We start from the raw sequence: 26,070 nt of genomic DNA, 5'->3' as shown, positions 1-26,070 counted from the left end.
ACCTAATGGTGAGAGTATTTGTCTGAGGCACAGATTTTGACCAGAGTGGAAAATCGAGATCAGGTAGCCAGGAGGACACGTGCCTAGAACGTTTCAACATGTAGATGAAGAGGTTACGCTGCTTTTGGGTTGGGGCTCCATATGGCATTAGCAATATAGCTGTAATAATTTCACTCTTTAGTGCTTATCTCCTCCCAAGAAATGCATATTAATTACCTTTATGAAATGTGTACAAGAGAGCAGTGGCATTATTTTATACTGACTAGAGGAGTCATTCCTATGTGCATGATTTGTTATGAGTGGGAGGGAATCCTACTTCCTCTGTCAACATGTAAACATTTCTGAAAGATCCTATTGTGCACGGACATCAAGGCATTTTTTAGAAATTACTGATCCTTTAAAAAAAAAAAAAACAAAACAAAGGACTCAGTCAGTTAGGGAACAGGTGCTGGACCACCCTTGTTCTTGGCATTGGAACACTATTCTGCTAACTCATTAGTATCTGCCCACCTTCAACTGAAATTACTCCTGGGAAGCAGAATATATGTTTAAAAGTTTCAGATTTATCTTTTCATCAACAATACTAGGTGCTTTCTGTTCGATGACCATACATTTGTGTATGGTTTTCTTTATTGCGCTAGGTCTTTGAGTTCCTAAAGGCAGAATTTTAGCAGTGAAACTTAGTGACCCCAGTCACTCAAATTTAAAATGTCTCACCAGTAAACTGATTTTAATGAATTCTCTCACACAGAGAACGTCAAGTGTTATTTTTACTTATTTGTGGAAAGCTAGCAGGAGCTGATGAACAGGAAATGAGCCTATAATCAGAATTAGATTCCTTTCACAATTTGGCCATTTGTTTTGGCTTTGTTATTTAAGCTCACTTTTACAGTTTTCCGGCATCATGTTGGAAGTCACATCTGCTTCAAATACTATTGCTTTCAAAGTGTAAAGCATTTTGAAGTTGTCAGATAAAGTTTTTAATGTAAATTCTGGAGACTGAGAGATGTACTTTTGCCCCCGTTAATTTTACAGATGGAGAAATTTAGGCCCAGCGAGCTCTATAGCATCACAACCCATGTGTGACAAAGCAAAGTCTAGAAGGCAAATCATCTTCCGTCTCAGGCTAGTGCTTTTTTTCACCGAGCTACACTGTCTCCCTATTATCAATAATGAGATTTTGTTCAAAGAGAGTCCTTCTAGGGGCGCCTGGGTGGCTCAGTCGGTTGAGCGTCCGACTTCGGCTCAGGTCTTGATCTCATGGTTCATGAGTACAAGCCCTGCATCGGGCTCTGTGCTGTCGGCTCAGAGGCAGAGTCTGCTTTGGATTCTGTGTCTCCCTCTCACGCTGTCCCCCTCCCCTGCTGTCTCTCTCAAAAATAAATATTAAAAAAATGTAAAAAAAAGTTATTGTGCAAAACTTAAGAGATGTTGAACTGTTTCTAAGCCCATAATATTTTTACTTAAAGATGATGTAAAGACATTTTTAAGAAATCTCTCAATTTATGTTAAACGTAACTTTGCGTGGGTCATAAAAATGACCTTCGCTAAACGAAACCCGGGAACGTCAGCACCTCCAGTTCCGTATCCTCCTGACGAGGAGTTGTTCTGTACCATCAGCGATGCCATTTTGTTGGAGGATGGGGCTGTGAGAGCATTTGGAGATAGACCAGAAGACGTCTAGTATAAGAGTTTGGTTTTTTACTTTCGTGATATATGGGTTTAAAATTTCCTGCTGACCAATTCCCCCACCCCGACTCTTCACCGCCGAAGAATTGCTAAGTGGAATTGTTACAACCGCTGTTCATACAGAATGAAGCAGGGTAAGGAGAAGACCTGTAGTGTTTTGTTAGGGAGGAAGCCCGAAAGGGCCGTTTCCCAAAAGAAGTTTGCCCTCTAGCGAGTTCCGTACAGTAGACACGAATCTTCAGATAGAAATGGTCATTGAGATGTGCTAGCAGCGTGAAAGGCGCACCAGAGTTTGAAGGCTTGGTACGCAGAAAAATAGTAAAATATCTCAGTAACTTTTATGTTGATTGCATGTTAAATGATAATATCCTGGCTACACTGGGTTAAATAAGTAGATTATTAACAATTTCACCAGTTTCTTTTTTCCTTTTTTATTGTGTATTAGAAAGTCTGAAGTTGCCTCTGCGTATAAAGTCAGCACTGTGTGGGAGCTAAGATTTCTAAGGTGATTGAGATGCAACTTGAAGCTGAAACAGAACTTTCTCCGGTGGTGTATTATGGGGACGTGGCATTTCATTAAGTGTGGACCTTTTGATTTTCAGTAAAATTTATTTAAACATTTTTTAATGTTTATTTTTGACAGAGAGAGAGAGAGAGAGAGAGAGAGAGAGAGAGAGAACACGAGCGGGGGAGGGGCAGAGAGAGAGGGAGACACAGAATTGGAAGCAGGCTCCAGGCTCTGAGCTGTCAGCACAGAACCCAGTGTGGGGCTCCAACTCACGAACTGTGAGCTCACGACCTGAGCCGAAGTTGGGATGCTTAACTGAGCCACCCAGGCGCCCCTTCAGTGAAATTTTTATTGGTTTTCCATCCGGTTCATAATGTGCAATTCAGTAAAAGCCATTCAGAGAGAGGCTAAACTTTGCTTGATCTTGGAACTTAGAATTCCTACAGGAGTGGATGGCTAGAATGCCCTGTAAGCATCCTTTTCTAAATACGGTGTCTCTTACCCAGACTTTCGGGGAGTAATCTGAATGGTTAATTCAGGGCAGCTAAATTAGAAACCAGAAAGATCCTAAGTTTGGCATCTTACAAAAATTTAGACACCTGTTTTTGTGTGGATGAAAGAATAGCAGACCTTTGGTGCCCACAGATACCTACAGGCAAAGTCAGGCTCTACCACAAGGAACAGCGTTTGAAGACCCAAATCCCCATAATTCCTCAGCGTTCCCATAATATTGTTTCCTTGTATTATTTTTATGTACATACATAGCCTCTCCACATAAGTCCCTTGAGAATAGTGAGGCGTTATTTTATTCACTCTATTATCCCTTACGGGGTTTTGCCTATAGTAAGTTTATGAAGTATTTTGAATTAAGTTGAACCCAGCCAAAGCGAGATCAAACGACAAAAAAATTGTTTCTCCCCTCTCTCCTAAGACTTCTAGTAAATAAGTGAAAAACTTTGCTACAGCCGAACACGTATGTGGATGTGTACCCAGACACGTGTGACAATGGTGTGGGACCCCGAGGGATCTGATTCAGAATTAAACAAAGGCCAGTTTTTGGCTTCTAATTAAGCTTTTTTCATGTCACAATAATATAAATTCTTTAAAGTAGTCCTGGCAGCGCTCTTTTTCTCTTCCCGGTTATGTCATTAAGCCTGTTCGCTGTGCGACAGCTGCGAGTTGTTAAACATCTGCCCCGAGCCCCCCCCCCCCCCCCGAACACGACTCTCTCACCCCATTAGCAACACCAGTAATTCTCTTATTAGTTTTCTAGCCACGAGTTACAGAGAAATAAGTCTAGTATATCAAAGAGTAAAGAATCCTGAAAATTGTTTTCCAGAACTGATTCTCTCTGGTCATGCCCACAATGCTTTATTTACCCTTCCAGGTTTCGGTACTCAAAAAGTTAAACAGTTTCGTTAATGCTTGAGTGTTAGCATAGTTTGTTAAATAGTTAAGAAGGAATTCTTTCAGGTTTTAAGTTTTATTTGCTAATAAATATAAAGACTTAAAATACTTGGCGGAAAAATTGTCATGAATTTCACACAGTGTAGAAGCGTAGTGAAGTCTGCACAGCACAGCCTTCTGCTGCTTCTTTAATTTTGGCAAATACGTTTTTCTGCTTTTCCCTCCTACATTTTTGCTATGGGACCAGCACAAAATTACTGACAACACGACCTGTGTATTTCACAGCTTGTTCCACTGCTTCTGTTAGACACCATCCAGAACTGAAGAAACTTGACTCTATGGTTGCTGTTGTTGGAGGAGTAAGATTCCGCTCTCCTTGTAATTAACAGATGGCATGAGAAAAGACCTCTTAGGAAGCCATTTTTATGAACCTCCTGAGCCAAGGGTTAATATTTTCAATAAGAAGCCAGTAAGTCGAATAGAATTCTTCTGCATTTAAACTCCACATGATTGCATTTTATTATAAGAAGTCTAAAGATAAAACAATTTAGTATCGTAGGAAGAACAAAAGAATTCTGATGAATGTAATTTCCGTGTAAACTTTTAGAAGGAAGATGAAGGGTACTGGCAACAGATCAACTCAGAATAGCTTCATTAAAGCAAGCAAATAATTGTAGCTTATTAAAAGAATATCTCCTTAATTCTATAGCGTGCGCTAATTTTTTGCTTTGCAGTACTTACACTGAGACAGAAACCTATGCGTTACCCGAGACATACTCATTCTGTAAAAATGTTGTGCAAAACGCTCTAGAGCTCCCTAAGAAAATTTGAAAATTTGAAAATTAAAAAACGAAACCTTTGCTAAAAGCACAGGACATGGGAGTTGTCCTCGTCAGAAAGAAATATTACTCATTCGTTTTTGCCCTTCTATTCCTTCCTCAGAAATCATTTGAACTTACTCAAAAAGATTTAATTTAAAAGTTCTGCCTAGAAAACAAATTTGAGATTTTTAATATTATTCACAGTAGTGCTGTGTTGATCTCTTAAGTGAAACATGTTTATATGAGAGATTGATGATCCTTTTAATGATTTAATGCCAGAATATAGTTATTCTTTTAATTATTCTCTTCGAAACTTCACTAATTTCTAAACTAACTAAATTTACTCTGAAGTCAGTTCTGAAATTTTTAGCTACACTGTGAGATTAATGGCTGGTTTCTTTTCTTAGGTACGATCTTGATCTCTTCTCAGTAATTTCAAGAGGTGGTATTATTTTAACAAAGTTGTACTGACCCCGTGATGAACATATCCTGAGGATTTATTGATCTCAGGATTGATTTCAAGTGTATATGAAACTATTTCTGTACGCGTTCTTGGGATCACAAGTAGTATTAATGTATTTACTAACTTATGTTTATCAATACTTTTGCTGGGCAATCTTAGTAACACTGGAATGATGTTGAGTATAAAATTACAGTAAACCACTATGTCGGCTACTCATACATTATTCTGACCTATTTATATATATTTTTTATTATTTTTTTTAACATTTATTTATTTATTTTTGAGAGAGAGAGAGAGAGAGACAGAGCACGTGTAGGGGACAGGTAGAGAGAGAGGGAGACCCAGAATCCGAAGCAGGCTCTAGGCTCTGAGGGATCAGCACAGAGCCCGACACGGGGCTCGAACTCACGAACCGCCAGATCATGACCTGAGCCGAAGTCGGACATTTAACCGACTGAGCCACTCAGGCACCCCTATGTTATTTAAATTAAGTAAACTCTGTGCCCGGTGTGGGGCTGGAACTCACAACCCCAAGATCAAGAGTCACATGCTCCACCAACTGAGCCAGCCAGGCGCCCCTATTCTGTCCTGTATTAATTAAACAAACATTACCCTTAACTATTATAAAACAGGTGTTCCTGCTTATCACGTATATGAATTACTTGTATGTACTTGTGTAATTTTTAAAGCCAGTTAGTCTTGAAGGACTAAGACATATTCCTCAGCCTGAGCCTTTCCCTTCCAGTATATTTAAGTATGTTTTAGGTGAGCCATAAATTGGGCTTATATTCATAGTTCTGGGTAGCAGACAACAGCTCTTTTTTGTTTCTGTATTTGAACTTGCTTTCGGATCATTTTAAACAGCTAAGTTACATACTCACCTGAAGTTTGGTTTTAACCTACTATTTTATATTGGTGAGATTATTATTTTCTGTAAAAGTTTTATTTTCTGAGAGTTGTCAGATCATACTTCGACCGTTCTTTGATTTTTTTTGCCTGTAGTAGAGTCATACATTTATTTCCTCTCTGTGAACAAAGAAAGCCATTTAACGATTCTCAATTCTCTTTAGGAAAAGATGTATCCTGGGAGCTGCGGAAATAATAGATTCAGAGATGTATAGGACAGTTTCCATGATTCATGACTTAAAACGTATAAGAATAATTACTAATATGTAAGGCTACCTGTGTCTGTTTGACTTTAACATTTCAGTATGTGATTCTGTTAGAATTGCAAATGCATTTGAGGGTTCCATCCATAATTCTCTATATTTAATGTGAAATTACTTCAACTTCATGTACAATCATCCCTAGTGCTTACTTTCGCATCATTACCTGTTATTCATGTAACTTAGAGGCTAAAAAGATTAACTGTGATGACCATCTTTTTCCTCCTTTTTCTTAGCATCCTGATCTTCCGTGATGCAGAGTGATGTTAAAGGGGGCATCTCATTCCTGGTCACACCCCAAAGCCCAGGCACACACAGGGAGAGAGCAGAAATTCTGTATTCTAGACAGATATGACCTGAGAGATAAGTATGTTTGTGAAGTCATTCATGGATATTGATTTTCTTTTATTTAGGGACATCCCAGAAACCCCCGCAGCTTGTGGGGGTTGCTACTCTTGGCAATGTGATAAACCGCCTTTCGTGAGTGAATTGTATTTTCCACTTTGAAGGTCTCAAGGTCTTTTTTTCTTGGTGATTTTGGAAACACTCACTTTGATTTGGTGATCGCTGGGATGTTGGAATAAAATTGTTGTTGACGGAGCCGGGTCTAGATCCCAGTTGGGCCTTAATTCTTTTCAAATGAGGGCATAGACTCCCCAGTCCGTAGGGGCTGTTCTTGCCCCATGACTCTGTGCTTTTGCTTAATATAATCTGTCATATTTTGGTTGACTTTTTGAAGGTAACGGCAGACCTTCAGGAAAATCCCCTATGTAAGACTTGGCCAAACCGGAGATTTTAGGGTTGGGATGGAGATGATCATAAAGCCTTCAAAGATGAAATTGTACGCTGAGTTCTATCAGGTGAATAGGTATTCTCGGCACAGAATAATAAAGACCCAGGGCATTCCAGATGCAGGGAACCGCACTGTAAAGTTAAGGATCCCTGAAAGAGTGTGGTGGGAAAGAAAGGGAGTAATCTGAGTTTATTAGAATTCAGGGAGTATTGTACAGGATAAGGTTGGAGAAAGGAAGTTGGGCCCAAATTTTCAGCTTATGGGCCATCGCCTCCTAGTTATGTACATATTCTGTATTGGTATGCTTTTTGAGTATCACAGACACAGCAAGAGTTGGGAAATAGAAAGACTTCAGGGAAATTTTTCTAACCTTGTAGAAAGCTGCGGTTTGCTATCTTAATCATTCTAAGAATGTGGAAGCAAAGAAAGGGTTGAGGTTAGTTAGTTGGCTATCCTCACCTCCTTTCGTTATCCGGTCCAGCATTCACTTCCTAGACACTTTCCTTGATGGGGTTGTTTTTTTTTGTTTTTTTTTTTTTAACAGTAACCTATTTGTTTTCCTAATTAGTAGGCATTTATTTCCCTTTTTAGTTTATCGCTCCTCTTCATGAATTAGCCTAATACTCCAGTCCGCCGTTTTATTTAGGCTGTCATCCTACGTGTCTTTTGAGCTCCGTGTTGGTAGGCGGATTTTCCATGATCTTCTGTGGAGTCCGAGGGCACAGTGTTTTGCTAGGTGTAAAGACGATAGCCGTGGCCACATTTCCTAATAAAAGGAAATCCTTGTAAGAGTGAAGATCTAAAACTGAGGGGAAAAAAAAAAATCCCCCTCCCCCAAAATCCCCCCTCTAGAATAAGGGCTGTTACCTTACTCTTGCCTCAGGCCGCCCGTCTTTTCAGAGCCTTTGTTTATGGGAGCACTTTTGTGTGCCCTGCATTCCAGGGCAGGGCTGACCACCTCTTATTCCCTCCAGTTTCACCATTAATTACTAATGCCAGTGCTGTGTAGGTCTCACACTGGAGAGTAATCTCCAGCTTAGATTCTTTCTCTTTTTTTTAAGTTTTTATTTTAATTCCGGTACAGAATAATGAATTAACATCTATGTTAGAATAGTTTCAGGCGTACAGCAGAGTAATTCAGCACCTCTATACAGCGCCCAGCGCTCCTCTCAAGTGCACTCCTTAATCCCCATCACCTATTAATCCCCCCACCCACCTCTCCTCTGGTAACCGTCAGTGTGTTCTCTATCAGAGTCGGTTTCTTGATTTCTCCCTCTTAAAGATTTTTTCCCCTTTGTTTATTTGTTTTGTTGCTTAAATTCCACATATGAAGTGAAATCATACAGCATTTGTCTTTCTCTGATTTTGCTTAGCATTGTACTTTCCAGCCCCATCCGTGTTGTTGCAAATTGCAAGATTTCATTCCTTTTTATGGCTGAATAATGTTCTCATACACACACACACACACACACACACACACACACACACCCCAATCTTTTTCCATTCATTAGTCGATGGACACTTGGGCTGCTGCCATAGTTTGGCCATTGTAGATAACGCTGCTATAAACGTAAGGGTGTGTGTATCCCTTTGAATTAGTGTTCTTGTATTCTTTGGGTAAATAAATACCCAGTAATGCAATTGCTGGATAATAGGGTGGTTCTATTTTTAAGTTTTTAAGGAACCTCCATACTGTTTTCCAGAGTGACTGCACCAGTTTGCATTCCCACCAACCGTGCACCAGCGTTGGCCACATCCACACCGACACCTGTTGTTTCCTGTGTTGTTGATTTTAGCCACTCTGACAGGTGTGAGGTGATACCTCAGTGTAGTTTTGATTTGCATTTCCCTGACGATGAGTGATGTTGAACATCTTTTCGTGTGTCTGTCGGCCGTCTGGATGTCTTCTCTGGAAAACTCTCTGTTCACGTCTTCTGCTTATTTTTTAATTGGATTATTAACATTTTTGGGGTGTTGAGTTTTAGAAGTTCTTTATATATTTTGGACACTAACCCTTTATAGGACATGTCATTTTCAGATGTCTTCTCCCAGTCTGTACGTTGCCTTTTAGTTTTGTTGATTGTCCCTCTGCTGGGGACAGAAGCATTTTATTTTGATATAGTCGCAATGGTTTATTTTTGCTTTTGTTTCCCTTGACTCAGGAGACATATCTAGAAAGAAGTTGCTTCAGCTGATGTTAAAGAAGTTACCGCCTGTGTTCTGTTCTAGGATTTTTATGGTTTCAGTTCTCACAGTTAGATCTTTAATCCATTTTGAATTGGTTTTTGTGTACGGTATACGGCAGTGGCCCAGTTTCATTCTCGCACGTTGCTGTCCTATTCTTCCAACACTGTTTGTTGACAAGACTCTTTCCCATTGGATATTCTTTCCTGCTTTGTCGAAGATTAATTGGCCGTATAATTGTGGGTTCATTTCTGGGCTTTCTTTTCTGTTCATTGATCTATGTGTCTATTTTTGTGCCAGTGCCATACTGTTCTGATAACTACAGCTTTGAAATATAACTTGAAGTCTGAAGTTGTGATGCCTCCAGCTTTGCTTTTCTTTTTCAAGATTGTTTTGGCTACTCAGGGTCTTTTGTGGTTCCATACAAACTTTAGAATTGTTTGTTCTCTGGGCACCTGGGTGGCTCAGTCGGTTGAGCATCCGACTTTGGCTCAGGTCATGATCTCACGGTTCATGGGTTCGAGCCATGTGTCGGGCTCTGTGCTGACAGCTCAGAGCCTGGAGCCTGCTCCAGATTCTGTCTGTCTGTCTGTCTGTCTCTCTTTCTTTCTGCCCCTCTCCTGCTCGTGCTCTCTCTTTATCTCTCAAAAATAAATAAATGTAAAAAAAAAAAAAAAAGAATTGTTTGTTCTCTGTGAAGAATGCTGGTGGTGTTTTGGCAGGGATTGCATTGAATATGTAGATTGCTCTGGGTAGTATAGACCTTTTAACAATATTCGTGTTTCCGAACCATGAGCATGGAATGTCTTTCCATTTGTTTGTGTCTTCTTCAGTTTCTTCCATCAGTGTTTTGTAGTTTGCAGAGTACAGGTCTTTCAGCACTCCGGTTAGGTTTATTCCTAGGGATCTTATTATTTTTGGTGTAATTGTAAATAGGACTGTTTTCTTAATTTCTCTTTCTGCCGCTTCATTATTAACGTGTAGAAATGCAACAGATTTCTGCACACTGATTTTGTATTCTGCGACTTTCCTGAATTCGTTGATCAGTTCTAGCAGCTTTTTGAAAGGGCAGCTTAGATTCTTGTCACATTATTCTGAGAGTTTGCACAGGTAAGTGGTGGGCAGTGTCTTAAAATGATGGCTCTTCTTTCACAGGGGCATCTGTTTAACGGCTGAGCTCTGCTGAGGAGAGTACATGATTTCCAACTAGTGCGATTTCCTCCCGTTGTGCTTCTCATATTCCTGTTTCTTTCTTTCTTTTCATGTTACTGTTTCTGATGAGCATATTTTCCAGTTGGGTGCTCTGAACTTTCTTTTTTTATCCTATTTTATGCATGTGTGTTATGCTTTGTTTGTGTTTTGGTGTGTGTGTGTGTCTTTTGTTACATCTTTATAGCTAAAGAAGTTTGTAAAAAAATGAATTAGTCTAGACATTATAACATCTCTAGGCATAGAAGTCTCTTGAAATGAGTGTCCTTCATGTTCTATTGACTTGACTCCCTTTAACAATAAGAAGAGATTCACCCATTCACTTACTCACCTTTTTAAAGTTACTTTTTTAATTAAAAAAAATTTTTTTAACGTTTATTTATTATTGAGAGACAGAGCACAAGCAGGGGAGGGGCAGTGAGAGGGGGAAACACAGAATCCGAAGCAGGCTCCAGGCTCCAAGCTGTCAGCACAGCACCCGATGCGGGGCTGGAACCCACAAACCTCGAGATCACAATCTGAGCTGAAGTCGGACGCCTAACCAACTGAGCCACCCAGCGGCCCCAACTTTTTAAAAGTCTTGATGAGCTTCTGTTAGTATTCTAGTGCTATGGATACAAAAATTTCAAACTCCTTCTCTCCTAGAAGTCATCTTTGTCGTCGTTAGCCCTAAATTCCTTTGACTCCTAGGATAGTTCATTATACTACGGAATACATGTGTTATGTATACATATCTGTACATACATGTGGTATGTGATAATATTTGTTTTGGTGAAATTTGAGATGTATTAGGAAAAGAGTGCATTTAATTGTGGGCAAGGCTATAAGATAGGTTAAAAAAAGATTTCCTAAGGATATGAGTAATAATCATGATGATAGAGTAACCACAATCGACCAGAGCCGTTAGTCATTTCTGTTAACTCATGTCTGGGATGTTAGAAGACAACAATCTGAAAAGAAATGGTCATTAATTGGGAAAATAAACTCTTCCTTATAAGTGCCTGGCTGAAGATTTTTCACTGTTTCACTGTAAATGACCATTCAAACACATTTTGTCCGTAAGTTAGTCGTTTTGCTTTAATGTAAATAAAGGAGTTGTTATAGTGTGGAAGTCATATCTGAAACGATTTTGAGTGAGGCAACTTTTCGCTAAAAGAGCCATTCATGCTAAAATGTTTATTGAGTACTTTTAGTCTTTGTGAACAAGGTGTTATTTGCTGGAAATTGAAACATTTCTCCCTCAAAAGCAATGATTCTTTATCCTTTTTTGGGAAAATACATATACATATTTGAATAGAATGCCTTACGTACTTTCAGGAGGATCCCACCATTATGGATGTTACCTTTTCTACCCAGTAGAAACAGACATGTGAGCACAAACTATCATATGTTAGGTGATTCCACTGTGAGAGGTATAAGGGACTGTGGGAACATAAATTAGGGCAATTAATTGTCCCGAGGCGTACATGATAGAGAATGGAAATGGAAGGAGAAGTGAGTTGAGCAGGAATCCAAGTTATGAATGGAGTTGATATTTTGTGCCAAAATAATGGACTGAAAATAAAAAACAGTAACAAAACCAAATGCTGGTAAGGATGTAAAGAAACCAGATCATTCATCCATTGATGATGGGAATATAAGATAATATAGCCACTCTGGAAAAGTTTATAAAACTAAATGTGCATTAGATATAATACCAAAAACACAAGTAAGAAAATTTTAAAAATAGATAAATTGAACTTTTTCAAAAGTAAAAACTTTGGTTCTTCTTTTTTTTTTTTTTTTTTTTTTAATTTTTTTTTTTTTTCAACGTTTATTTATTTTTGGGACAGAGAGAGACAGAGCATGAACGGGGGAGGGGCAGAGAGAGAGGGAGACACAGAATCGGAAACAGGCTCCAGGCTCCGAGCCATCAGCCCAGAGCCTGACGCGGGGCTCGAACTCACGGACCGCGAGATCGTGACCTGGCTGAAGTCGGACGCCCAACCGACTGCGCCACCCAGGCGCCCCAAAACTTTGGTTCTTCAAAGGACACCATTAAGAAAGAGAAAAGAGAACCCTCCATAACAGGAGAAACTATTTGCAGATCATGTATCTAATAAGGGACTTGTATCCAGAATATAAAAAGTAATCTTGGGGCGCCTGGGTGGCTCAGTCGGTTAAGCGTCCGACTTCAGCTCAGGTTATGATCTCATGGTTCGTGGGTTCGAGCCCCACGTCGAGCTCTATGCTGACAGCTCAGAGCCTGGAACCTGCTTTGAATTCTGTGTCTCCCTCTCTGTCTGCCCCTCCCCTGCTCGTACTCTGTTTCTCTCTCTCTCTCTCTCTCAATAATGAATAAACATTAAAAAAAATTTTTTTAAAGCAATCTTACAACTCAACAATAAAAAGACAAATAACCCAATTTTTAAATAGGCAAGGGATTTGAATAGATTTTTCTCCAAAGAAGATATGTGAAAAGCCAATAGCACATAAAAAGATGCTCAGAATCATTAGCCGTTAGTAGAAGTTAAAAATAAATGTTAAAAATATTTAATTTAGTGACTCATACGAAAATAATAAGAAATTTATTTTTAGTGAGAAGAGTGGCATTTTTTATAGTTTTGCAGATTTTTACTATCTGATTTCATAGAAACTAGCAGGATTTTCATATGTATTTCTGCATTCCATCTGTTGCAGGATGTTGTTTGGGTTGAAATATAAGAAGAAACTCCTGCTCTTTACAGATGCATAGTTAGAAAAGGGAGGAGTATTTTAATACTGTTTTCAGATCATTGTGGGGGATTATTATTTTTTGATACTCTGTCAGAATTCAACAGGTGATCATTTCTTGAAAGATAAATTGCAATATGGAATCTGACACCATGTCAGTGGAACCTTTATATTCTGTAACATTAAAATTCATTGATCTGTATTGCACTTTTTTTTTTTAAGTTTATTTGTTTTGAGAGCGATAGAGACAACACAAGAAGGGGAGAGAGAGAATCCCAAGCAGCCTCCGTGCCGTCAGCCCATGAGTGGGGCTCAAACTTGTGAACCTGTGAGATCACGACCTGAGCTGAAGCCAAGACTTGGATGCTTAACCGACTGAGCCACCCACGCTCCCCAGCAAGGATACTGTTAATTGAAATTGGCTTTTTAAATTTTTGTATGGATTCATTTTTACTATGAGCATGAGGCAGTGAAGCATACAGTGCTGTTGGTGTAGTTTGGTGCCACTACCTCGATTCATGCAAAGGCCCAGCAGTCTTACCTTGCTCTTTCGCTATGTGTAAATTTCAAGAATGATAAGAGGCGAATAATGCCTTGGTATTACTATGAAAATAGCTTTACCTTGCAGACTTGCTGAAAGAGTCTCATGGATCCTTGCTTCCCTGAGGCAAAGAGCTAGTTAAAAATGGGGCACCTGGGGGGCTCAGTCAGAAGCATCCACCTCTTGATCTCCTCTCAGGTCATGTTCTCACGGTTTGTGAGATCGAGGCCCAAGTTGGGCTCTGTGCTGACAGCGCGGAGCCCGGTTGGGATTCTCTCTCCCTCTCTCTCTGCCCCTTCCCTGCTCACTTGCACACTCTCCCTCTCAAAATAAATGAACGTTAAAAAAAAAAAAAAACTAGTTAAAAATCTATTGTATTATCAGTCCTGTAGCTAATTTATTTATCCTATAAACCATTTTGGATACCTGCTATTTGAAAGACTGTAATAGATCCTGGTGATTTGGCAACGAACAAACCAGATGAAAATACCAGCTATTGGAAAGCTTACTTATAAAGGATAAAGACAAACAGTAAGTGTTAGGGAGAAAAGTAAAGCAAAGAAAGGAAAGGACCTGAGTGTGTTTGGTGGGCATGTGTCTGTGCAGTTTAACTAGGGCAGCCAAGAAAGGCCTCGCTGAGAAGGTGACATTTGAGTGAAGATTTGAAGGAGGGGAAGGTGCATGCCATGCACATATTTTAGGAAAGGACGTTCTGGGGTCACAGCAACAACATGCTTGGCATATGTGAGCAGGAACAGAGTAAGCAGCGGAAAGAACCATAGAAGATGATGTCAGAGAATTAAGTAGCTGGGTCAAACATATACAGCCTTAAAGGCCATCGAGGTTATTTTAATTTCACTTGGAGATTAGAAGTCATCAGAACATTTTGATGTACATTTCAACAGGATCACTGAGGTCGCTGTAATGAGAATAGACTTGGAGGAAAGAGTGAAAGCAGATCATCTGGGAGGCTTTTGTAATTATACAGACAGTAGACAATAATGGCTTGGACTGACAGTTTGATCCTGGATGTATTTGGAAAGCAGAATCGACAGGCTTCACTGATAGATTGGATATGGAGTACGAGAAGATCTACAGGACCTTTGGCCTGAGCATTGGAGAAGAACGGCTTTGCCACAGAGATGGGAAATGCTGTGGGAGAGCACATTTGAGAGGCATATCGGGAGCCCAGTTCTGGATATCTTACCTTGGAAAGGTCCAAGGTCCAAGTGAGTGTTTTGAGTAGGCAGTTGGATATAGGAGTCAAAGCCAAGGGAGTGAGATGGGCTAGGAATACAAATTTGGGAGTCATCAGCATGTAGATACTATTTAAGTCCCTGAGAGTAAATGACATTACCAAGGAGTGAATACAGGTAGATGGGAGGAGCTGAATGTGGGATTCACTCTTGGGACTAAGAAAAGGGGCATATTTCGTGTGGACGGTAAGAACAGTGGAGGAGTCCATGATCATTCTGGGTTTCTATTTGGACAACTAAATAGAAATTGATGACATTAATTAAAATAGGAAACCCAGGAGGAAGATAAATTGTAGTTTAAGGACCTATAGAATATACCAGTTGAAGTGTTTGGCAAGCATTTGTAAATATGGGCTTCTAAAGTTCAAGAGATTTAAGCCAAACATACATTTCAAGCTACGGGACTAGAAGAAAATGCCAAGAAAAGAAAAAAGGTTTGCCTCTGAGAAACCCCAATATTTAATGTGTGATGGGGCTGGAAGAGAAGGCAGCAGAAAGCGGGGGTGGGGACACGAAGGAAAATGAGCACAATGAAGGCCAAGAGTTGGAGGAGAAGTTGAAAGCGTCAGATGCTGCAGGGAGCGAGTAGGGGGAGGACTGGCTAAAAGCAAAGGGTTTGACCGTTAGAATGTAATATTTATAAGGACAGTTTCAGTGAGAATGATGGCGACAGAGCCACTTTGCATTACTTTAGGGATCAAATGGGAGTCTGATGTGTGACTCCATCTGTTTACCTAATATGATACCATGATTAATCTAATTAAAATTAACGTTTGGGGGGAAATGCTAGGTCAGATACTAACCGGCCGTCTCAAATATGTCAGAAATGGAATCCCAGCCCTGTGCCGGTGATTGTTCTTGGTTGTAAACAACAGAAATTTACTGTAACTTAAGTGAAAGCAGAAATTGCTTACATTACAGAAAAGGAATTTAATGGAAGGCTGTTTGTTCACAGACACCGTGCGAATGCTGGAGAGCTCAGCCCAGAACAGGGGTGGGAACCGAACGCAGCTAAGGACACAGCCAAACTCAAGAAGCTGGGTTAGAACAGCTCGTCACTGGCCACCCCCACGGCCGCCAGCACTGCCGCCAATGGCATGCTCCCATCGCGAGGACTCTAAGTCTCAGTCCTTATTTGCTAATAATGCCCAAGACTTTGAATTTTAAGGGCAAAATCTGATTGGCCGAGCTTAGGTCACACGTCTGTGTCCTAGTGGCCAGAGAGCTGGGAGAGAAATTATGTCTCCCCTTCAGGCTTCTGCGGTTTTTCCCTCGCAAAACCCCACCAACAGACAAGATATTCAAATGCTGGGTAGCCAAAACCAACAGCCAGTACTGTAAAAACTAAGTACAAAACCTTAAAGGTTTAGGGAAACTAATTTGAAAGTCACATAACCAAAATGAAAGTGGTTTAGTAACCTTAGGAATGTACTCCATGGCTTATTTTACTGGTAATAAATATCAAGAGTATCAAATTAGAAACTTGGCTTTGATCTCTCCTGCCTTATGCCTTATAGCATACAGGCCCTTAAATGTCGTCCTCTCCCCCCACATCTTCTCGGGGCCCCTGTAACCCACGTTGGGATTTAGGATGGCAGCCTGGTCAAACCAGGGAAGCAAGTGGAGGCGACACTACCACACCTCCTGGTAGGAGCACATTTCTGGGAGTGAGATTGGGCTCAGCTTGTCCTGGGGGGGTATTAGGAAGAGCCGTGACCTGGGGTGGGGGGGCGGCGGGGGAGGAAGTGGGGCAGAGAAAATTACAGTCAGAAGAGCAAACTGAGTTGAGGCGGGAGAAAGTGGTTTTGGGCCACAACAGACCCAAAGGGCCCGAGTGGCTGGGCCAGGCCGGGGATTGGGAGGGGCCGGAGACATGGCATGTGATGGAGAGAAGCAAAGAAAGGCATGTGTCGCACAGACAGGGGCTGCCCAAATCCTTCCCAAACTAGGCCTGTGAGAGCTCTTTTTGGTTGGATTTTTGTTTTGTTTCCTGGGGTTGGTTTTGGCTTTGGGACTAGGGTTTAATTCTATTTTTCAAGGTGCTTCTCTGCCAGAAGTCCATTGGGAGGTCTCCACAGAGGAAGAGACCATGTGTAATTTAAATAACACTGGACTTGTTTTTTTGCTTGCCCCTTTTTAAGACTGATTTTGATGCAGCGACAAATCTAAAAGAAATCCAATTCCCAAACCTCATAAACGTGATAAGTAACGTAAGGCCTTTAATGACATCTCTTGAAGATACCGTAAAGAGAATTATTAAATAAAACAGCAGCAGTGTCCCCTTGCCCCTCCCTCCCCACCCCTCAAACACACACCATAGAATCACTGCCCCTTCTCTCCCCTGTCACCCAAAGGCAGCAACCCAGGCTGCCTCTCTTTCCATCTCTTTTCCACTCTTCCAACTTCCAGGCACTTCTTCCCTGCTAATAACTCATACCTTTTTAAAGCCAACTTAACTTTTTTCAGCTCTCCTCTCCATCTGTAACCTCACCCCTACCACACATGCAGTCCAGCAGTACTTAAAAAAAATCGAGTAGAAGCTTTGAATATCTGGGCTTCAGTTATTTTTCCCGTCATCTTTTTTTTTTTAAAGATATATTTATTTACTTAGAGCGAGAGCGAGAGAGCGAGAGCGAGAGCGAGAGAGAGAGAGAGAGAGAGAGAATCCCAAGCAGACTCCACGCTCAGCAAAGCCTGACTCAGGGCTCGATCCCACAACTGTGAGGTCATGAGCTAAGCTGGAATCAAGAGTCAGACACTCAACTGACTGAGCCACCCAGGTGTCGTCCCCCCCCCCCCCGCCCCCGTTACCTTTTAAATTAAAGAAACTTAAATGTGAGGGAATCTTCTTTTCTTGGTCGAATTTATAGAGAATATCTCTGACAGTTGGTGGTAACGTTTGTGAAAAGGAATAGTGGAGATCACGGTGGAAAAGAGGCCAGATCGGAGGGACTGAAGTATAAAGAGCTTCCATTTCTAGGCTCAGAGTTTGGATCAGTAGTGAGTGCTCGTCACTGTCAGTTTCTTTATTGAGCGGTGGGACAGTGGCTCTCAGCCATGAGGTCGGATGGAAGAAATCCGGACAACAGTGTCTACATCCGTGTCCGTGGTCATCCTACCCAGTACATGTCATCAAGGACTGCTCTGACCTCAAATTTTTTGGTCTGTTTTAAAAAAATTATCAGATACTTATACGTTGCCTGGGTGGCTCAGTCAGTTAAGTGTCCAACTCTTGATTTCGGTTCAGGTCAGGATCTCATGGTTTGTGAGTTCGAGCCCTGCATCGGGCTTTGTGCTGGCAGCGTGGAGCCTGCTTGGGATATTTCTCTCTCTCTCTCTCTCTCTCTCTCTCTCTCTCTCTCTCTCTCTCTCCTTCTCTCTCTCTCCCCCTCCCCTGTTCTCTCTCTCTCTCTCTCTCTCTCTCAAGATAAATAAACATTTAAAAAATTATTGAATACTTACAATAGTGCTTTTCACTTGCCAGTTACTATTCCAAGTGCTTTCACTTTTTTTGTTATTTTATTTTGTATTTGAGAGAGAGACTAGGAGCAGGGGAGTGGCAGAGAGAGATGGAGCTGAAGCTCTGTCAGCACAGAGCCTGATGCGGGGGCTCGAACTTAGGAGCAGTGAGATCATGCCCTGAGCCGAAGTCGGACACTTAACCGACTGAGCCACCCAAGCACCCCTCCCAAGTGCTTGAAAGTATTATCTTGTTTAATCTTTATAAACAACCTGTGCAGTATGTATTGCTGTTGTCCTTGTTTTACTGATGAGGAAACTGTGGCACGGAGAGATCAAGGAATTTGCTGTAGGTCCCCCAGCTAGAGATGGGAGTGGCAGAGGCAGGATTCAGACCCAGGCAGTCTTGCTCCAGAGTCCGTGCTCATAATCTCTGTCGACACCACGCTGGCCAGTGCTTGTGAAAGCAGTGTCATCCAGCTGTCTGCATCAGAATTGCCAGGGATACCTGCACAATTTTGGCCCACCTCAGACTTCCTTTAGGGGGTGGGGACCCTGGTGCCTACGTGATGAAGTCCTGTATGATTCCGATATGTATCCTTTGTTGAGAACTTCTGCTTCAGAAGGACCCGCTACTGTCAGTATGTTCACTTCTGATCTCGGCTTCCTGTGGCCAGAAGATTAAATGCTTTCTGAAGGGTACCTAATCATTACAGAACTTAACGTCAATACTGTAATACCTTAGTTTGCCTTTGGAGCCATCCCTACCTGAAATGTAGTTGAAATCCTTTCTTAAACAATACCGGACTAGACACTGAAAACAATTTTCATTCCTTTTCCATAAATGCATTATATGTCAGAAATTCACTTTAAAAACTGAATGGGGGGGGGGTGCCTGGGTCGCTCAGTCAGTTAAGCGTCTGACTTCGGCTCAGGTCATGATCTCGGTGTCCATGGGTTTGAGCCCCACGTCGGGCTCTGTGCTGACAGCTCGGAGCCTGGAACCTGCTTTGGATCCTGGGTCTCCTTTTGTCTCTGCCCCTCCCCCACTCACTCTCTGTCTCTCTTTCTCTCAAAAATAAATATTAAGAACGGAATGGAAACTGAGAACTTGATGTTCTGTTTGTGATGAGAATGCAGAGAAATGTACTAGGTTCTGGAAAGTACACCCTTGGTGAGACGAAGGGAGAACTCGTCTGAACTCCTGTGGAACAAGTGTCTGTAATAGCACCCCCACCTTCCTTAGCAAGGCTGCAGCTGGAAACTCAGCTTCCCCTGTGGGCCAGTCGTTCAGTTAATAACCCAGGATCTCAAGAGAAAATTTGTCCACAGAAGTAGAAAAATCAGATGATTGCAGATTATAGTTAAATCTTTAAGAGCTTTAAAAGAAACTTTACAGGGCTTTCCCCCCCCCCCCCCCCTTGGTTGTTTGCCTTGTCAAGACCAATGTTTTCCTAAAAGGTACTTTAGGAAGATTTCATAGTCCTTCCTATTTCTTTGTGTGAAACCCAGATCGAAGTTACTTTGGAAGGAAGAGCAAGGTCTTTAGTGGAGACTGGAGGGCCATCCAGACACAGAATCATGTGGGAGAGAGAACTTTAGAAACATAAAGTAAAGCGGGACGCCCCTCTCCTCCTTCCCTCTAGAAAGTTGTGGCATCATTGATAGGAAGATCCTATTCAGCTAGAATGGTGTCTCCCTTCCCTTGCTGCTGGGATAGTCCACACACACACGCACACACACACAACATTTGAGACCACTTACACAATTTTACACCATTCTTGTAGTTCCTGCCTAGGACTTTAAAAAATTATTTTTGGGGGGAGGAGGGAAAAGTAAAAAAATATTCTTGTCTCAACCCGACATTCCCCCCATTTTGTACAATGCAAAGTAAAATAATTTTCTTAGATATTGGAGTTGAACTTTTTCTTTGAGGTGTTTCCTCGTAATGTCTCTTCTCAGAGAACTCATTGGCTCAGTTCACTGTAGCCTCCCCCCCCTCCCCCCCGCCCTCGGTCTGGCCGCTTTGGTAGCGTATCTGTAGGAGGCGATTTAATCTTTTACAAGTTCACTTCCTACCAGCAGTCCCGAGTAAAGTGGATTTTCTGAAATGAAACATCTTGTAAACATTACATCCGACAAACTCCTAATGGTTAAACTCTCCATGCATTTAGTGTTTGACCTTTCTCCTTAAGACAGTTTTTTGGATGGCCACACTGTTGGCACTCAACAAATGATGATTAATGACAAGTTTGAGGGGTCCTAATTCATTTCCCTCAATCACACACTGTCCAGCTTTTGAAAAAGCTCTGTATTAAGGCTGACAAAGTTTTGAACTTGATTAGCTTGAGTTATGAAATGGAGTAATATGAAATACAGGGTCAAAGACTTGCTGGCCTGATTCCTGTTCAGAGCATATATCCAGCATTTTGTCTAAGAGCTTTCTCTAGGGAAAACAACCCTGACCTGATTTAGAAACACTTTCCCTGCAAAGTCTTATTAACAGAAGAATGATTTGGAAACATTCTTTTATCCTTGGGTAAGTATTTACAAGAAAGCATTTTGACCAAGAAACTAAATTAACTCTACTTTTATTTTTTTAAGTGTTTGTATATTTTGAGAGACATTGAGAGAGCACTTGAGCCAGGGAAGGGCAGAGAGAGAGGAAGAGAGAGAGAATCCCAAGCAGAGCTTGGGCGGTGCCTGACTCGGGGCTCAGAACTCAAGAATTTTGAGATCATGACTTGAGCCAAAATCAGGAGCCAAGAGTTGGACATTCAACCGACTGAGCCATCCAGGTTCCCCCAAATTAACTCTACTTTTAAAAAAGAGGCATATCGGGGCACATGACTGGTTCAGTCAGTAGAGCATGCAACTCTTGATCTTGGGGTCATGAGTTCGAGCCCCACGTTAGGTCTAAATTTTAATTAAAAAATTATTTTTTTAAAAAAAGAGGCATATACAGCGACTATTAGGTTGACTTTATGAAATTACTGATGCTCGGCCCACCCACAAAAAAGACGGTTTTGTTGTATGGTACAACCTTACACTTTTTGTGTGAGTAAAAAGGGAGGTCTCAGTGCGTTCAGCAGGTTCGGGGGCTCCTGCAGAGTTTGATATGAGAACCACATCTTAAAATGAGTTTGTATCTATTAGGATGTCAAGCTGATTTTTCCTTTGGTGACCTTGGCAGCATCTATCAGATTTGAACGTAGTGTCAAAGTTTTCCTCTTGTCAAGTGTAAACCTTGGCTCACTCTTGAGCCATCTGTTGTGCACTCATAGTTTTGATTTATCCTTCCTCTGGCTGACACGCATACGAATGGTGCTGATACAAGCTTAACATTTCCTTTTATTGGTCTGTAATTGTATTGCATACATTAGTGGCACACATATTGCCTTCATATCAGCTATTTATATTAACCATTTCTAGTTTGGGGGTGAGTAATGTACTTTGCTTGTTTTTACGATAATGGGAAGCCCTACATCCTAGACATTTTAATAGACTTTTAAAATGGTTACATTCTACTTAGTTTTACTACCTCTGTTTTTTTTGGTTGTTGCTGTTGTTGTTACTTTTTTTTTTTTCCAGGACATGTCACTGTATGTGTCTGTATATATTTTTTTTAATGTTTATTTATTTTTGAGACAGACAGAGCATGAACGGGGGAGGGTCAAAGAGAGAGGGAGACACAGAATCCGAAGCAGGCTCCAGGCTCTGAGCCGTCAGCACAGAGCCTGATGCTGGGCTCGAACCCATGAACCGCAAGGTCATGACCTGAGCTGAACTCAGACGCTTAACCGACTGAGCCACCCAGGCGCCCCATGTGTCTGTATATTTTAATGACTTCAAATTTCTTACCTTTGCTTTTTAATTGTTTTAATATATGGACACATCTGATTTCCAGTCAACAATCAATACGGCTCTTAGAAAACAACATACATTTAGAATGTTTGACTTGGGTAAATTGCTTTGAAAGGCCTGCTTCGGCCCTCCAAGCTTTGATATGCTTGTCTCTTTGGTAACTTGAAGGAGACTTGGTGAGGTGAGCCAGGGAGAGTGATAGTGGAAAACAAAAGCTCCCCAGGGGAGGAACATAGATTAGAAAAAATTTAATACGAAGCTATTTTTGAAACGAGGATGGATGCTGTTGTCAGTTTTGATCTGGTTTTAACTGTTTATATTGGAAAACCAAGCCCATCTCTGGAATCCAGTGGACACAGACCAAACATAAAATGTTAAGGGGCCGTTGTTGTTAGCATGAGCCTGACACGCAAAATTTGACTAATTGAGGCCCATGTTGATCCAAGGAAAAGATGGTCGGTGTCATGGTGCAGCCTCTTGCTGACGGTTTCTCTCATCCCCAGGAAACATCGTTGGATATTAAATACATTTCCTTTCTATCAAGGAGAAGGGGCTCCAACCTTAGGTCAGAGTTTCCTAATACAAGAGAAGCTGTCTTACCTCAGGCAACAGAGACTAGTGGATGATCTACGAGCTAACAAGATTGGTTAAAGCAGGAGATTGTTCAAATGTATATTTTACATTGGTTTCATTTAATTATATAAATGTGGACTTGTTTGCCAAGTTCTGATGTAGGGCCAACACCTTTTCTTTTCTGATCCATGAGAGCCCCATATCACCTTTCTTGTATGAACTGCACTCACAGTGCATCAACCATAATTTCCAGGGTCAGTTACAATTCCTTTAAATTAGAATAAGAACTTAAAGGTACTTTTGAAGCAATCTGAATGCAGACTGGTATGGTTTTTTTTTCCCAGTCTTTTATGGTTGTCTTACAGTGAGTGGATTTTTTAAACTGTTTACTTTTATTAAATCTTGTTCTCCTTTGCAAACATTTTTAAAAATCAATTTCTGGATTTTTTTTAATTACACAATTACACTAACAAATACGATTTTAAAAAAATTGTAATGTTCATTTATTTTTGAGAGAGAGACAGAGTGTGAGTGGGGGAGGGGCAGAGAGAGAGGGAGACACAGATCTCAAAGCAGGCTCCAGGCTCTGAGCTGTCAGCACAGAGCCCGATGCGGGGCTCGAACTCACGAACCGCGAGATCATGACTCGAGCCGAAGTCGGACGCTTACCGACTGAGCCACCCAGGCGCCCCTACACTAACAAATACAATTAGCAAAAGTAGTTGTGGAAAAAAAAACACAGCTAGTTATGAATGTTCAGTTGTACCATGGGCATCAGCCAGTATGTTTTAGAAAGGAGTAGGGTCATTTAATCTCGGCTGTCAGTTTAAATCGAGGTCAATTTTGACTCTGCACGGACATGTAGAATCAATGTGTGAGAACACTTAGTACTACGACCTTAATTTTATTGTGAATTACCATTGTAACCTTCAGCAGAGCAAATGTGTTTCTGTTCTTTTGGTAAGTTAGTCTCCAATGCTTTAGCCCTCTTAAATAGAGAAGAAACATAACTTTGGATGCTGCGTTATGCACTAATATTTTGGTTTTCTTCTAACAAAGTGCTTGGAAAAGGGAACCGGGAGAATCATCATGAAAATAGCATATTTTCTCATGCACGATATTGCGTAACATCGGAAAACTGATGCTTTATTCTCACAGTGAAATGTTTTGGTGTTTTCCCACCAGCGTTTCTCTGACTTCTTCTGGGAATAAAAATAACAACGTGTTGATGATAATATCTGTCCACAAAGTTTCCTCCCCAAAGATACCCCGTGGTAGCTCAGTCCTTGTAGAAGCTTTTCAGGAGTGTGGTTGAAGATATCCTAAAATTAGTAACAGTGCCAAAATAAAGCTCTTTTGTTCCTGAAAATGTCATTGATAAAATTAATGATATGCTAATTAAAAAAGAGTGGGATGAACACAGCTGGGGAGAAAAAAAGTGATTCAGAATCACTGTTGTGTCAAGGGCATTTAATTTGAGGAAGAGAAAGTAAATGTGAAATGAACTAACAACACTCTCCCAGACGTGTGTGTGTCTACATTCTTTTTTAATATAAGCACCGTTGGGATTTGTACTATACCAGCTTTGATCCCCTGTGGGACACAAAAACTTGAACTTGATAGATGCCCTCCCCCATTTGCAAACTTTAATAATTAGAGGTAAGGCTGGTGAACTGTAATAACTGTTATGCATTCAAGATGTGATTCTTCTTTTTCATAAATAATAATGTGTTTTTTGGCCTCCTCCTGCAAAAGTAACTACTTTGAAATTTAATGAAGAAAGAAAGCAGGAGACATTATGTTCAGAAGATCACGTTTAAAAAAATGTTTAGTATGGCATCTAGATTTGAGCCGGAAACTCAGATTTAAGTCTGAGCCTGACCTTAACCCGTGGCCAGTGGAATCTGAGCGTGTTTATTTTTATAGTCGCTTTAATTTGGGGCTTGCGAGTTTGTTGGTTTGTTTTCTCATTCGATTTTGGGGGCCCTGAAGCAGTGTTTTAATTATAGGAATTATCGTATTTATAATTTCCATGGCATGAAGATCAGCAAAGTTTTTTTTTTTCTTGGCTATATTATGTTATCTTACCCAGAAATGTGTGATCTTTGTGTCTAACAATGCACTTAAAAAAAAAAAAAGAAAAAACCCCCGTGCTGCCGCTGCCGTGTTGGAATCCAGCAGAACAGCTTCACTCATCTTTACCCTGCTTTAAAAAAAAAAAACAAAAAACTGTTCTCACAGAAATGTTGCCTTGAGTTCAACAAAGTACAAGCAGTTACTGGAAACGTGTTCTGGACAGCTCTGTTCATGTATGTTCATTTCAATTTGATTTTTGCATTCTAGATTTTTTTTTTTCCCCTTAGCTTTGCTGATCATTTCATTTCATAATCACACTGACCCTTGAACCAAGTTGCACCGCATTTTTGTCACCCTCCGCTCTGTTCAGTCCTGCTTGTAGTCTTACGTCACCCGAACGAGTGATGAAGCAGGGGGGCAGAGGAGCAGGAGAAGGAAATGAGGGTTTCATAGCAGGGTCGGCTCTGTGCTCCCTTAAGTGGAAACATTAATGTACGTTGTTGTCTTTTCTCTTTTTTCCTTTTGCTGTGACAATTCCTGTTTTTGCTAGGAAAAAGGAGTTATCGATGTTCAAACAATAGTTAATATTAGAGTCCTCCGTCATTTATAGTCTACTTCAGGATACCTGCGGAGGTGCATACCTCTTTCAAAACACACACACTCCCTCTTGTTTGAAGCCAGACTCCTCTTGGCGTATTCGTACTTTGAGTATTTGTGTGGTTGGAAACCAGAAACTTCAGACGCCACGGGTCACTTATAGATGATCAGAAGTTGGCAGTATAATATTTGGAACTTTAAAATTGTGCTAGACATGCATTTATAATTTTCTTTTACTCTTCCACTGGACTGAATACTTTTTAAGGGCAAGAACTATACATCTTCTTTGGTACGTACCTGTTGCTTACCTGAAGAAGTCTAATACTTGGTTGTTTCAAAGGGAAAAGGGGAGGCTAAGCAGGCAAGGCTCCAGGCTCTAGCCTTAACATCAATCAGAATCTCTATCTTATGTGTTGGTAGTTTTGGATTGGGACTTGTGGGGTGGGGGGGTGGGGGGGGGTAGAAATGTCCCTCTTCTTTAAAAAAAAAAAAAAGGGAAGATGGTTCTATTGAGTAGATTAATTTCAGGATCTTGTGATACTACCTCGTCTAGCTCCCTCATTTTACTAGAATTAAAATCCTGTTCTGGGCGCCTGGGTGGCTCAGTTGGTTGAGTGTCCGACTCTTGATTTCGGCTCATGTTATGATCCCAGGGCCATGGGATTGAGCCCTGCGTCAGGCTCCACACTTAGCGAGGATTCGCTCTCTCTCTCTCTCTCCTCTCCCTCTCCTCTCCCTCTCCCTCTCCCTCT

General features: G+C 41.0%; 1 protein-coding gene across 2 annotated transcripts in view; it reads left to right on the top strand.

The window, feature by feature from the left end:
• The window catches only part of ATF6 (activating transcription factor 6), a 203,694-nt gene that overhangs the window by 122,001 nt on the left and 55,623 nt on the right, over positions 1–26,070 (top strand). The gene's annotated exons all lie outside the window — the stretch shown is intronic.

Source organism: Lynx canadensis, chromosome F1 (assembly GCF_007474595.2).
Source record: "Lynx canadensis isolate LIC74 chromosome F1, mLynCan4.pri.v2, whole genome shotgun sequence".
NCBI lineage: Eukaryota > Metazoa > Chordata > Mammalia > Carnivora > Felidae > Lynx > Lynx canadensis.
Note: the sequence above shows the minus strand (reverse complement) of the source record. Positions and strands in the feature narration are given on the sequence as shown.